Source organism: Triticum aestivum, chromosome 5A (assembly GCF_018294505.1).
Source record: "Triticum aestivum cultivar Chinese Spring chromosome 5A, IWGSC CS RefSeq v2.1, whole genome shotgun sequence".
Classification (NCBI taxonomy): Eukaryota; Viridiplantae; Streptophyta; class Magnoliopsida; order Poales; family Poaceae; genus Triticum; species Triticum aestivum.
This window is the reverse complement of record NC_057806.1, coordinates 465,026,707-465,040,916: the sequence shown is the minus strand read 5'-3', so window position 1 is coordinate 465,040,916 and position 14,210 is coordinate 465,026,707.

Below are 14,210 nucleotides of genomic sequence, written 5' to 3'. Positions count from 1 at the left end.
GAACATATCCTACGCAAGTGTCACTCCGAAGCTTATGGAGGACACCATGCTGGAGATAGAACTGCACATAAGGTATTGCAATCCGGTTTTTATTGGCCTACTCTCTTCAAGGATGCTCATAAGTTTGTCTTATCTTATGATGAATGTCAAAGAATTGGTAATATTAGTAGATGTCAAGAAATGCCTATGAATTATTCACTTGTTATTGAACCATTTGATGTTTGGGGCTTTGATTATATGGGACATTTTCCTTCCTCTAATGGGTATACACATATTTTAGTTGCTGTTGATTACGTTACTAAGTGGGTAGAAGCTATTCCAACTAGTAGTGTTGATCATAACACCTCTATTAAGATGCTTAAAGAAGTTATTTTTTTGAGGTTTGGAGTCCCTAGATACTTAATGACTGATGGTGGTTCACATTTTATTCATGGTGCCTTTCGTATAATGCTTGCTAAGTATGATATTAATCATAGAATTGCATCTCCTTATCACCCGCAGTCTAGTGGTCAAGTAGAATTGAGTAACAGAGAGCTCAAATTAATTTTGCAAAAGACTGTTAATAGATCTAGAATGAATTGGTCCAAGAAACTTGATGATGCATTATGGGCTTATAGAACTGCATATAAAAATCCTATGGGTATGTCTCTGTATAAAATGGTTTATGGAAAAGCATGTCACTTGCCTCTTGAATTAGAACATAAGGCATATTGGGCTATTAAAGAGCTCAATTATGATTTCAAACTTGCCGGTGAGAAGAGGCTTTTTGACATTAGCTCACTTGATGAATGGAGAACCCAAGCCTATGAGAATGCCAAACTGTTTAAAGAAAAAGTTAATAGATGGCATGAAAAAAGATGCAAAAACGTGAGTTTAATGTAGGTGATTATGTATTGTTATACAACTCTCATTTAAGATTTTTTTACAGGCAAACTCCTCTCTAAATGGGAAGGTCCTTACATCATCTAGGAGGTTTATCATTCCAGTGCCATAAAAATCAACAACTTTGAAGGCACAAATCCGAAGGTGGTGAACGGTCAAAAAATCAAACATTATATCTCAGGTAATCCCATAAATGTTGAAACTAATATTATTGAAACCGTAACCCCAAAGGAATACATAAGAGACACTTTCCAGAACGTTTCAGACTCCCAAAAGGAATGGGTATGTGGTATGGTAAGTAAAGCAACTCCAAAACAATTCTAATGGCAATTTTTCTCTGTTTTGGAATATTTAAGAAAATAGGAAAATAAGAAGTAGTCTGGGAAGGACACGAGGCGTCCACGAGGGTGGAGGGTGCGCCCTACCCCCTGGGTGCACCCCCTGCCTCGTGGGCACCTCGTGTGCTCTCCAGACTCCGTTTTCTTGCACGATACTTATTATGGTTGGTAAAAATTCATTATATAATCACCCGAAGGTTTTGAACACCGTACCACGCAAATATCCTCTGTTCTTGTTTCGAGCTGTTTTTCTGACAGATCTAGATCACCATGACGTATCCAAGTGCCCCCAAGGATAAGTTCTTCGAGAAGGTCATCAACCCCTACCTCACTGAAGTGCTGCAACATCCTCAAACTATTGAGATGCGTGAGGGGTTGATGTACATCCGCGATGTTGAGGGACCAAGGAGGACCGGAAGCATGGAGACAAGGCTCGAGGCAATGGAGCAACAAGTTTTCAAGTGTCAGGAGATGGTGGAGCGTGGACTCAACTCCAATCACATAATGATCACGGAGTTCACCAACAACCACAAGCTGGACGCCAAGGACATTGGGGAGGTCATCTTCAAGCTTCATGAGAAAATCGAGCACCTCCAAGCCCAGATATATGACCTGCAAAATCAAAACTGTGAGTATGAATATAGATTCAAGAGGATGAGTTTGGCTGCAGATTTAAGGATCCCAGAGACTCGATCATCCATCTATGATGGTGAGCCTATGCCTTGCAAGAGGGGCGACAAGCCTACGTCATCAACAACTCCATCTCCTTCACTGGCAAAAGAGATATAATCACATGGGTATGGGCACTCCCCTTGGCAACTGCCAAGCTTGGGGGAGTGCCCCAGTATCGTATCACCATCACTTTTACCTTTACCGTTTTTCTTAGTTCGATCCTTTTGATAATATCTTGATCTAGTAGAATAAATTTTTAGTATGATCTAGTTGTGAGTTTTGCTTTATGATCTTCCTATGTAATTGAGTCCGTGAGCTATATATAATAAAGATTAGTGTTGAGTCAAGGGCTTGATTATTTTGCTATGATCTTGAGGGAATAAAATAAAAGAGTATAAATAAAAAGAAATAAAGAGATCATATGGATCTTATGGAGAGTAATGAACTCACATATAAAGAGTGTGATGAATAAAAATTGTTGAGAGTTGACAAACATAGTTTTGGTCATCGTTGCAATTAATAGGAAGTAATAAAGAAAGAGAGGTTTTCACATATAAATATACTATCTTGGACAATTTTTTATATTGTGAGCACTCATTAAAGTATGATATGCTAAAGAGTTGACGTTGGACAAGGAAGATAATGTAATGGGTTATGTTTTCTTACATCTGAGATAAATTATGTTGTCATGGATCATCCAACATGTTGAGCTTGCCTTTCCCTCTCTTGCTAGCCAATTTCTTTGCACCAAATAGAGATACTACTTGTGCTTCCAAATATCCCTAAACCTAGTTTCGCCATGAGAGTCCACCATATCTACGTATGGATTGAGTAAGATCCATCAAGTAAGTTGTCATCGTTGCAAGCAATAAGAATTGTCCTCTAAATATGTATGACTTATTAGTGTGGAGAAAATAAGCTTTATACGATCTTGTGTTGTGGAAGAAATAAAAGCGACGGACTGCATAATAAAGGTTCATATCACAAGTGGAAATATACACTACAAAAAAAGACACATCCCTGACATGTTGGGCCAAACAAAATTTTTTTTGTCATACTTATGACACTTCTATGACAATAATTGTGACAAAACACGATATCATCATAGATGTGGTGGGGTCCTACTTCTATGACAAAAAATCATGACAGAAAATGAGCTTTTCATCCTGGGCAGGCCGGAGACGCAGCTGCATGACATTCTTTGGGCCGTCCATGACAGAAAAAACAGTGGTAGAAGCGAGGGCCAGGAAAATATTGGGGTGTTCCCAGTTACGGTGGGTGGTCGGGGCCAAGCGATGCGCGTTTCTCTCGTACACGCACGCGCGTGGGTGCGAGGCGTTGGGCTCTAACTGAACCCGAGCGAGGCGTTGGGCTCTAACTGAACCCAAGCGATTGCACTGTAGGCTACGCGTTACTGAACTGGAGCGATCGATCGATGGCTGTTAATTGAACCCGATCGAGCGATTCCTTCGCTACTGCTGCTAACTAAAGCCGATCGATGCTGCCTCTGGATGAACAGTGAGCGTTGCTGGGGGGTTTGGATGAGCAGTTCCCGGTGGGGGAGGATGAACAGGACCCCGTGGTGTTGCCTCTGGATGAACAGGACCCCGATCGATCGAGCCGGTTGGGGATGGATGAACAGGACCACCCCGTGGAGGGCAGGATGAACAGTAGATGGTGGAGGACTGGATGAACAGTAGCCCGTGAAGGGGTGGTTGAACAGGAGCCCATGGAGAGGGCTGGTTGAACAGTAGCCGATGGAGTAGCGCGCGGTGGAGGCTGGATGAACAGGAGCCCGTGGATGAACAGTCGCAGGTGGAGGCTGGAGGAGTTCGATGGTGCATGAAAAGTAGCCCGTGGAGGCTGGAGGGGGTCGATGGTGGAGATGAACAGTATCCCGTGGAGTCCCGTTTTGCGGTACGCCACACCCCTCCCGACGAACAGGACCCTCGTTACGACTGTAGCGCTCCAACACAAGCCTGTTTCCTCTGTTTTGCGGTACGCCACACCCCTCCCGATCAACAGGACCCCCATTTCGACCGTAGGAGGTCCGTTTTCTCCGTTTTGCGATACGCCAGACCCCTCCCGATGAACAGGATGCCGTTTCAAACGTGGCCGGTCGAACACAAGGTCGTTTCCTCTGTTCTGCAGTATGCCAGGCCTCGTTTCCATCGGTTGTTCCGTCCAAGCCCTCCCGATGAACAGGACAACGCATTCCGTTCCGACCCAACATGTTGGCTCCCCATGAACACGACGACGACACTGTTTCTCCGTTCCGACCCAGCCATGTACACGAGCCCTGGCCGTACGTACGCGCGAGTAGGCGTTCGAGACCCCGCCCGTATGTACGTATGTGGTCGTATTTACTTTCTTGCACCCTAGCCGCTGTACGTACGTGTACATGCTACGTGTGTGCCTCTACTACGACACATGCGTGCCTCTACATCGACCAGTATGTACATACACGTTTGCGATCAGAATGACAATGCTACGTATGCTTTGACCAGGTGGGTCCCGACTATCAGGCACTTCCTTGCGTGTGAAGATGTAGCTGGTGGGTCCCAGCAGTCAGGGGGGCGAATCATTTTTTTTGCTCGGACGGACTTCCTTGAATGCGAAGATATAGCTGGTGGGTCCCAGCAGTCAGAGGGAAATGTTTTTTCATGAAATGCGGTGGCACGTCCGGTGGGTCCCCTTTGTCAGGTGGAGGAATAATTTTTTTTGTGCGTAATAAGGAGGCACTTCCTTGCTGCGGCCGTGGACCCAGTAGTCAGCCTCTCCACATATAGTCCACGTCCGATGGAAGCCGTTCCTTGACCACATTGACCACGCCGCACCGAGAGCACCAGGGCGATGGACGACGGAGAGGCCTTGGAAGGGGACGACGTGGAGCCGGGGAAGACGCGGAAGTGGATGCCCACGCGTAGAGGAGTATGAGGGTTCACGGGTCCGCTGCGGTGTGAGGCTGTCGTCGCCGCAGAATAACAGGGGTGTGGGTGAGTAGAGGGATAGCCTGGCCAGCGGTGGGAATAGTAGGGGGCGGTGAGGCCTCTGCGGCAGAACAGCCGGCCACGGGAGGCAGGAGCATGCGGCATGACCGTCGCTGCTTTGGGCGGCTGGAGCAAGAAGACCAGATGTTGAAGAAACACTACGGCTGTTGGATGGACATCGTACGGTCACTGGAGCTAAAATCGTGCATATTGACTAAGTTGATAAAGCCCTCCGTCCCCGTCAACTTTGTAGGCCCACAAGTTAGGCTCCCACTATACTGGGTCCCAGCTAGTAGGGGGAGTATTTTTTTGTGCATAATAAGGAGGTACTTCCTTGCGTGCAAAGATATAGCTGGTGGGTCCGAGCTGTCAGCGGCGGTAACGTTTTTTTCGTGAAATGCAGAGGCCCTTTCGGTGGGTCCCATATGTCAGGTGGAGGAATCATTATTTGCGCGTAATAAGGAGGCATTTCCTTGCGTGCGGCCATGACCCAGCTGTCAGCCTCTCCATGTACAGTCCACTTCAGATGCATGTCGGTCGTCGACCATGTTGACCAGGCCGCGTCGAGAGCACTAGGGCGGTGGACGACGGCGAGGCCTAGGAAAGGAATGACACGGAGCCAAGGAAGACTCGGTAGTTATTTCCCACGCGGAGGGGAGTACAACTGTATGAGGGCTTACTGGTTCATCTGTCGTCGCCGGAGAATAACAGCAGGTTTGGGTGAGTAGAGGGATGGCTAGGCCAGCGATGGGAGTACGGTGGGGTGGTGAGGCCTGCGCGGCAGCACAGCCGGCCGCGGGGAGGAGAGAGCAGGCAGTCCCGCCGGCGCTTGTTTGAGCGACTGGAGCAGGAAGATCAGAGATTGAAGAAGCACGACAGCCTTTGGATGGACATCCAATAGTCACTGCTTGTGCGTCAACCTTTTTTTAGGAAAGCCTCAAATATGTGGAAAACATCATATAGCCCATCTGCAATTATTTCTAATAATTTACAGCCCATTTGCTAATTCTTAAGGGTTTTTTTGGAGCCCATATTCTTTTTGTTAGCATTACAGCCCATATTGTGGCCACGGCTAAAAAATTATACGAAATTTTGCATATTTCGGTGTGGTCCGAACTGTTTTTAATCCTGAAATTTCGAGTCACGTTCAAACTGATTTTAAAAATAAATATATATCAATATAAAATCCAACAAATTGTCCATGCATAAAAATCAATGCAATTTAAAATCTCAAAATGAAAAAAAGAAATTTGAAACTAATTGCCGGTTTGATGTGTTTTAAAAATGTACAACCCATTTCTCATTACTGATAGGCCATTTTCTCGGCTAGCCGAATGAAAGCTCTCAACGTCTTGAAAGATTTGTAGTCCAACAGGCCTGACAAAGCGACTTACTTGGCAAATCACAAAAAAAACTGGGTTGTGGCCGTGGACCTAGCTGTCAGCCTCTCCACGTAAAGTACTCTTTCGATGGAAGTCGGTCATTGACCACATTGACCACGCCGCGCCAAGAGCACCAAGGCTGTGGATGACGGCGAGGCCTACGAAGGGGACGACGCGGAGCCAGGGAAGACGCGGCAGTGGATGCCCACAAGGAGAGGACTACGAGGGTTCACTGGTCTGGCTGCGGTGTGAGGCTGCCGTCATCGAAGGGCCTGGCTAGCGATGGGAGTAGTAGGGGGAGATGAGGCCTCAACGGCAGCACAACCGGCCACTGGAGGCAGGAGCAGGCGCTCACGCCGGCGCTGGTTTGGGCGGCTGGTGCAAGAAGAGCAGGGATTGAGGAAGCAGTAGGACCGTTCGATTCAAATCCAACGGTTACTGCTGCTAGAATCGTTTGTTGACTAAGTTGACAAGCCATGCATACGCGTCAACTTAGTAGGCCCACCGGTCAGCCTCCCAACCGGTGCGCCCCAGATGTCAGTGGGAGGAATCATTTTTCGCGTAATAAGGAGGCAGTTGATTGCGTGCGGCCAGGCCAGTGCAGGGAGTAGGGTGGGCCGGGGAAGCCTGCGCGGCATCACAGCGGGCCACAAGAGGAGGGAGCAGGCAGTCCCGCCGGTGCTAGTTTAGGCGGCTGGAGCAGGAAGATCAGAGATTGAAGAAGTATGTCGGCCGTTGGATGGACATCCAACATTCACTGTTGCTAGAATCGTGTGTTGACTGACAAAGCCTTGCGTAAACAAGTCAGCCTTGAAATTTGTGGCCTGTACAACCCATTTGTAATTATTTTTATATTTTTCTCATTTTCTAATTCATATGGAATTTATTGCAGCCCGTTTTCCATTTTTAGAATTCTGCCCATTTTCTGGTTAGTACCAGGGTTAAAAAATTAACTAACTATGTGGGAAATTTTGAAAATTCGTAAATTTTTGCTGGGGAACAAACTATTCTTAATCCAAAAATTAGTAGCCATACTAAAACAAATTTAAAAATAAATTAGTACTATGTCATGTTAAATCCAATGAAATATGTATAAGATATTAGTGAAGAACAAAAACAAAAAAGAAACTAATATTCCATTTGCTATAATTTTTTTGGAATTTTCAACCAATTTTGATATTACTTTTAACAGACACTGACCATACTCTTTGGCCAGGCCGGAATGCATCCTCCTCGTCTTGAAAGATTTGCAGCCCAGTAAGTCAGAGAAAACAAATAGGCCTAGCTTGGGTATTCTTCAAAAAGAAATACTAGGCTACCTATTTTCCCAAAGAAAAAATTGCTGGACTGGTCATGTTGTTAGACGGGCCACAGAGACTGCAAAACCCAGTTTATAGCCTGCTCCTCCGAATTACTACAAAAAAAAGTTGTGCAATTCTGTCGTTAATTGATTATACGTTGAAAATGATGTGGGTCCCAGATATCAACAGGGTGGATTAGAGTAAAAAATGAGGGGTTCATCTGAGTAGTAAAAGAGGCGCTTGCTTGTGTTCGAGAGTGGACCTGGTGGGTCCGTACTGTCATACTCACAACTACAGTCCTCTCCCGATTCACTATGTTGACAGGGACCGTTTTGAAAAAACTATGTTGACAGGGCCGTACGGCGGCGCCGCGGCGAGCGCACCAAGGCGAAGGATAAAGTGCTGCTGCCAATGTGCTGGGCTGGGTTGGACATTCTTATTGAAAAATAAAAATGGACCGGATCTATTTACGACGTTGACTACGATTTGCATGGGTCTGCTGGTTGCAGGAAGAAAATACTGGAAGGAAGAAGACTGGTCGCTATCTTTGCCGAAGAATAATATCGACTGAATGTAACAACACTATCATAGGAAATAATATCCTCCTGTTAAATCGTGAATTTAAAGAACTGGTGCGTGAGCATTTAGCTTTATTTATTTATTTACTTATTCTTTAGGGGACCATGACCATGTACCTGGGCCGGATTCATGTGAGAGCCTCCCTTCTAGTTAATTATGGGCTTCTCTATTGGGCCTTCATCAGTGGGTTGCATGTTATCAACAAGTGGAAAATGTGTTCCGTACGAAAAATAGTATGCGCTACGTACGGTACGGGGCACTAAAGAATTGAACTATGTAACGACTTCCAAAACATTGTATTTGTCGTTCTAGCAACACATTTATTAAATCAACGGACAAAATATACTACTGATTGTACATTGTAAATAGCAGCAACAACGACCAGGGCTGGGGGTACAACAGAAGTAGTAAGCAGGATAGAAGAGTGAAGATGCAGCTCTCTCTTCCAAACCAAACATCAGCCATCATTACAAAAGGGCTACCAAAAAAGAACAAGTGTACGCATCAAACTAAATAAAGATCCTACTACACCAAGTGTATGCATCTAACTAACTGGCGTAGTTAGACGTTACTATTTATTAAGCTGTGGAGATTGGCTGGCGGCTTGAACCAGATGGGTCCTGACGGGGGAAACTCCAGCCAGCAGGTCGAAGTCTGATACTTGCGACCCTCTCTCCTACTTTGGGATGCAAAGTGTGGAGGCACATATCAGGGTATGGTGCATGCAGAGACGCATAGTACGCTGTGTACACACGGTTTTGCTTGATGAACGAAACCGTGCTGCCATCATGATCCTTGCCGTCGGTTATCTCCTGTTTAATCGGATAATTCAGTCCGACAAATAGAGAGCGAGTACCAAGGCTACTTACCAACCTCCATTCAAGAATTCCTGAAGGCCCAGAGAAGTTGGGATCCTGCTCAAAGACCTTGCAGTGATTGTGATTGTATTCCGCGAAACAACACGTTCGGTACGTGCGAACAATCATCAATCGTTCGCCGTCGTCTGATCGAGCCAGGAACCACATGCAACTGCCATGCCTCTTTTCTTTGAAAGGTTCTGGGATTAGCAAGGGTAGGGACACCAGGCAGCCTACAACATCATATCAAGTTGGAGTCAAATAACCCACCCAAAAAAAGTTGGAGTCAAATAAAAAGGGCTCTTGATGTAGTCAATCTTAAGAACAGCATGTTATGAGCATGAATATTTTTTCAGTAAATATTGACAGTAATATAAGCAAGCCATCTTGATATCATAGGAAAGTAACATAAAAAAAAGTTGGGGTCAAATAAAAAAAGGCTCTTTGATGTAGTCAATCTTAAGAACAACATGTTATGAGCATGAATACTTTTTCAGTAAATGTTGACAGTAATATAAGCAAGCCATCATGATATCATTGGAAAGTAATATACTGTTGTAACAGCCATTTGTAGCGATGACTGGAGTAGGCCAGCAATACGTCCAGCCATAGAAGGAGTCGACAGCATAAATGAAGCCCTTGTGTTCAGTGACATCAGAGAACCATGGAGGATGTATGATCCTGCGATGGACGTGCAGATTTATCCACTTACCGCAGTGACCTATCAGATAGGCGAGACCGCAGTTGAAGAACGCAATTAGCCTGAAGTCTTTATAATTCGCAGATCTTGTGGGCACTTGGCAGATTACAACCTTGAGCAAATCAAACTTGGTATCATGTTGGCTACTGTAAGATTCCGAGTATTCTGGGCCGTGGTGCCAAAGCAGTGCAGTGTTAATCGAAGGAAGGGGGATCAATCGCCGGGTGTAGACCTCCACGAGCATCCAGCTGCCACAACCGTCGACGAGCACCATCCAAGACGTGTTCATGCCGACCTAGTACATACCGTTAATGTAGTTGAGGGTGACGGGGATCGGATCACAGTCAAGGGGGTTGATGCTCACCACCCCATGATCGTTATGCTGCGTGACACGCCGTTTCTGAAGATCAGGCGGCATCAGCAAGCAAGGAGCTGGCTTGAAAAGCTCTGGCTTGAGGGCTTTGAGTAAACGGTACAGCCCGGACGAGCACGCGGCGAGCGGCATGGTACTGAGATTGTCCAACCGCGAAACAATGAGCTTGATTACCTCTATGGGGAGCGAATTCCAGCCACTCTTTCGGCGGACGCTGCTCGGTTCTACCATTGTTAGTGCTTGGGTTTCGGATGAGGGGGGAGGCACCTTAGCGGGGATGGAAGATTGGACGAGGGGGAGGCGCCTTAGCGGGGATGGAAGAGCAGACAAAGATGGCGAAGCGAATATGTGCTGCGGGAATTGGACAGGTGATGATGACTACAGCACGCCGCTTGACTTACGAGACACATACCAGCAGCATAGGGTCATATCAAAGTCGGACAACTTGCTTGAGTGGTCACAGTACTGGTACTCCCTACAGTACCTGCTACTATGCCCTAACTTGCTTGAGTAGAGTAGTATAGGAGTAGGAGTCGCTGGAGGATCAGCGCCGCCTGCTAGTCTCGGAGGAGGACGGCATCATCTTCCTCTTGATCGTGGCCACTGGCGAGGCCCGCGCAGGCCGCCGCCACATCTCTGTAGTGTGTGTCAGGGGTGACGCCGCTGACGCTGACACTTACACGAGGCCGATGTACGGGTGCGCGCTCACTATTACTACCCCTCGGAGGTACGTGGGTGGCGACACTGGTTACGTCAAGCTGACTTGGACTCTGCCGAGCTCGGACATTCCCGCCGATGTGGACATGGAAGACACATGGTATTATTTGACCCCCAACAATGTGCATGGGGACTTCAAGGAGGTTCACCTGGACATCTGCATTACTAAGTTAAATATTGATCATTAGTCTTCGTTCAACGTAATCCGCTATCTAAGCACGTGGAGACTTCCATGCATGATCTTGCTCTATTGGAGTATCGCGCATGAATAAAAGTGTATCCATTTATAGTTTAGTCTAGAATCGTCCATGTATGAATTTTTACTACAGTACTGGTGAAAGACCTATGATGAACCATTTCTTACATATCCTCTGCCCCCTTCCAAGTCATCCTGATTTAATCCCTCCGTCTAGGTGTATAAGGGCATGGTTAATACTTAAATAGTATAGCCAACTGTTGACTATAAGAAAGTGCCATGTCATCTGTAGCCAACATGTATAACAATGGATACTCAAAAACTAATTCTTGAAGATCATTCCTGCAAAGCACAATAAGGGTTATTTCTTCACAAGTTTTGGATGCAGGTTGAACAGTTGAACGCTTTTGTTTGCAAAAGATACTTTTTTATCTATTTCACCCGGATGTTTGTGAGCTCTAGAGATGATATAATATCCAAACAAACCTATCGATACCCGTTACACATGAGATGACCCCCACATCCTTTGTCAAAATAAACAACTCCCCGGTCAATGCATTTCACTCTTCCGTGCAACGCACGGGCACCTTACTATAGATTAGTACGACCAAAAATTGAACTAACATTATATATAGTACAATAAATGATGATGCATGTCACCTAAAATTATATCATTGAAAACTATGTTCAAATACGAATCAAATGATATTGTTTTTGTTTACATGCACTAACATTTTGTCAATCAAATTCAATGGGGGATAAACCACGACCGATGTAGTAGTACTAGTGTAGAGGGCGGCGCTGCACGGGAGTCTCACCCCGCTCGTGGCGCGGCAGTAAAGCCGTCATATCACAAAACCCAGCCACTCCCAGTAATAAGTGGCCTGGTAAAATAAATGGACAAGCAACCATCACATCCCTCCGTCTTTTTTGCATTTCATCTCTCTGCATTTACTTTCTCCGGTTCATCTCGCACACTCGATCCCTAGCTACTACTCCTAGTATCCCTAGCTACTACTCCTAGGGCCAGTTCTTTTGGCGGCTTCCCCAGCTTTTCCCATAAGACTAGTCACAGTGGAGAGTAACATTAAGGCGCCTCGCTCATTTATTTGGGCTTCTAAACTACTACTAATAGTACCTCCGTACTGGTTTATTCCTCACCATTGTAATTTATGCTAAATTTTGACCAAAGATTTAACTGATAAAATGTTAGTGCATGTGACATGCACTAACATTTCATTAGTTAAATTTATGATCAAAATTTGACACAGATTACAATGGGGACCAATAAACCAGGACGGAGGTAGTAGTTATGGGATTACTAATCTAGAAGCCTAAAAGAACTGGCCCCTGGTACTCCTACTAGTAGTAGTACTCAAGTTGGAATTCCAATTGCACGGCACAACTTATTAGGCAAAAAATTGATACAGGGTGTAGGAAGCGGTTTGGGAATTTGCATGCCTTTCCAATCAGTGAGATACTCCGTACAAAGTACGATGGAGAAATAACCACAAGGAAGGAAGCTAAAAGTAAACAATCAAACGAGCATTTTTGCATTTGTTTTGCATTGAATCGTTTCACAAGCTTCACTAGTGTTGTTTTTCTACTTTTACAAAAACCGCATCATAATGTTAAAACGTGCATTTGCACATACATAAGTAATAGTAATACTCCCTCCATCTAGGTGTATAAGTCTTCCCTCCTTCTTGGTCACGGTGCACAACCAAAGATGACTTATTGACCTAGACGGAGGGAGTAGCACAGTTTGCAAGCATATATAGAGAGAGACGTGTAGTGCGATAGTATATAGTAAAGTTTGTGCTATATGCACGTACTTGCAAAATGCATACGAATACACAAGGTTTCAAAACTTTCCCTTTTACATACTTAATTAAGGATGCTAATAATTCCTGAACATTCGGGATTTATCATTTGCGTCCCAAAACTAATGAGATCGCCTTACGAAACAAAAATTATACTCCTCCTAAAAGCCACGGCTCTCGCAGGAGCGCTTGCGGCGCGCCACGAGTGCCCTGGTGCGCGGCCGTTTCCCAGCGCGTCGACACAATGCCTCTTCCTCAGCCTCGCAACTCGTGAGGTGCTGATTGGCGGCTTGCCGGCGGGCGAGCACGATCTCACCGGTGTGGTGATCTAGCGCCAATAGGTACTCCTCCTCGCTGGAAGCGTGCACCCAGTCCATGTACCGCCAAGCGTAGATGAGGCGCTTGGGCCAGACTGGACTCAGGGCGTCGGCACGGGCGTCCTCCGCCACCCTCACAGACCTCGCACGAGCCTTCTGCCAAAGAGCCAATTACCTGACTCTCTCGAACGCGGCATAGGCCTCCCAGGCAGCTTGTTCCGTGGTGCGCTTCTCTTCCTCGGCCTTCTTCTCCGCCTCTATTTTGGCGCGCTCTGCTGGAGGCAAATCCTCCCACAAGCGACATCCATTTCTTCCAAAGCTCCTCAAGGCTGGGGGGCTCGGTGAGCGGCGTGGCATTCTCGTCGTAGCGGGGAGCCGACGCGTCCTCCGACGCGCGTGCTGGCGAGATTGGGAACGCCGACGCGTCCACCTCGACGCGTCGCAGCGAGGAGCGGAACACCGACGCATCCTCCTCGACTAGTGGCGGAGAGGAACGGAATAGCGACGCGTCGTGTCGCGGCGAGGAGCGGAACGCCGACGCGTCCTCCTTGGCTAGTGGCGGCGAGGAACGGAACGACAATGTGTGACCGTCTGCGCGGTGCAGCGAGGGGCGCCTAGGGCTTGGGAGGGATGATGCCATGGTGGTCGACGTGAGAGGGAGGGGGAGATAGCGATGAACGTGAACGTGAGGGGGACGAGATAGCGATGTCGTGGGAGGCGCAGTATTTATAGCGAGCAATGGCACACCTACGTAAGATATGGACTGAGCTGCATTGACTTAACTGCAGGTCCAGTTGCATCACTGACATGTGGGCCAGACCCCTGTTGGGCCCATATGTCAGTGACCCAATGCACCTACAGTTAAGTAACAGCTACGTGGGCATATTTGTTGGAGTAAATTACGGGGGAGGGAAGGGATGGAAATATTGCTGGTCACAACGGATTGGATGAGCACGGGGGAGGAGAGTCATGCATGCAGATTTTTTCCACATGGGGTGGAGTGGTGGGACCACCGGAGGGAGAAGGAGAGTCTGGCAGGCATATTGTTTTCACACATGGAGAGGAAAAGATTTGGAGACGAAT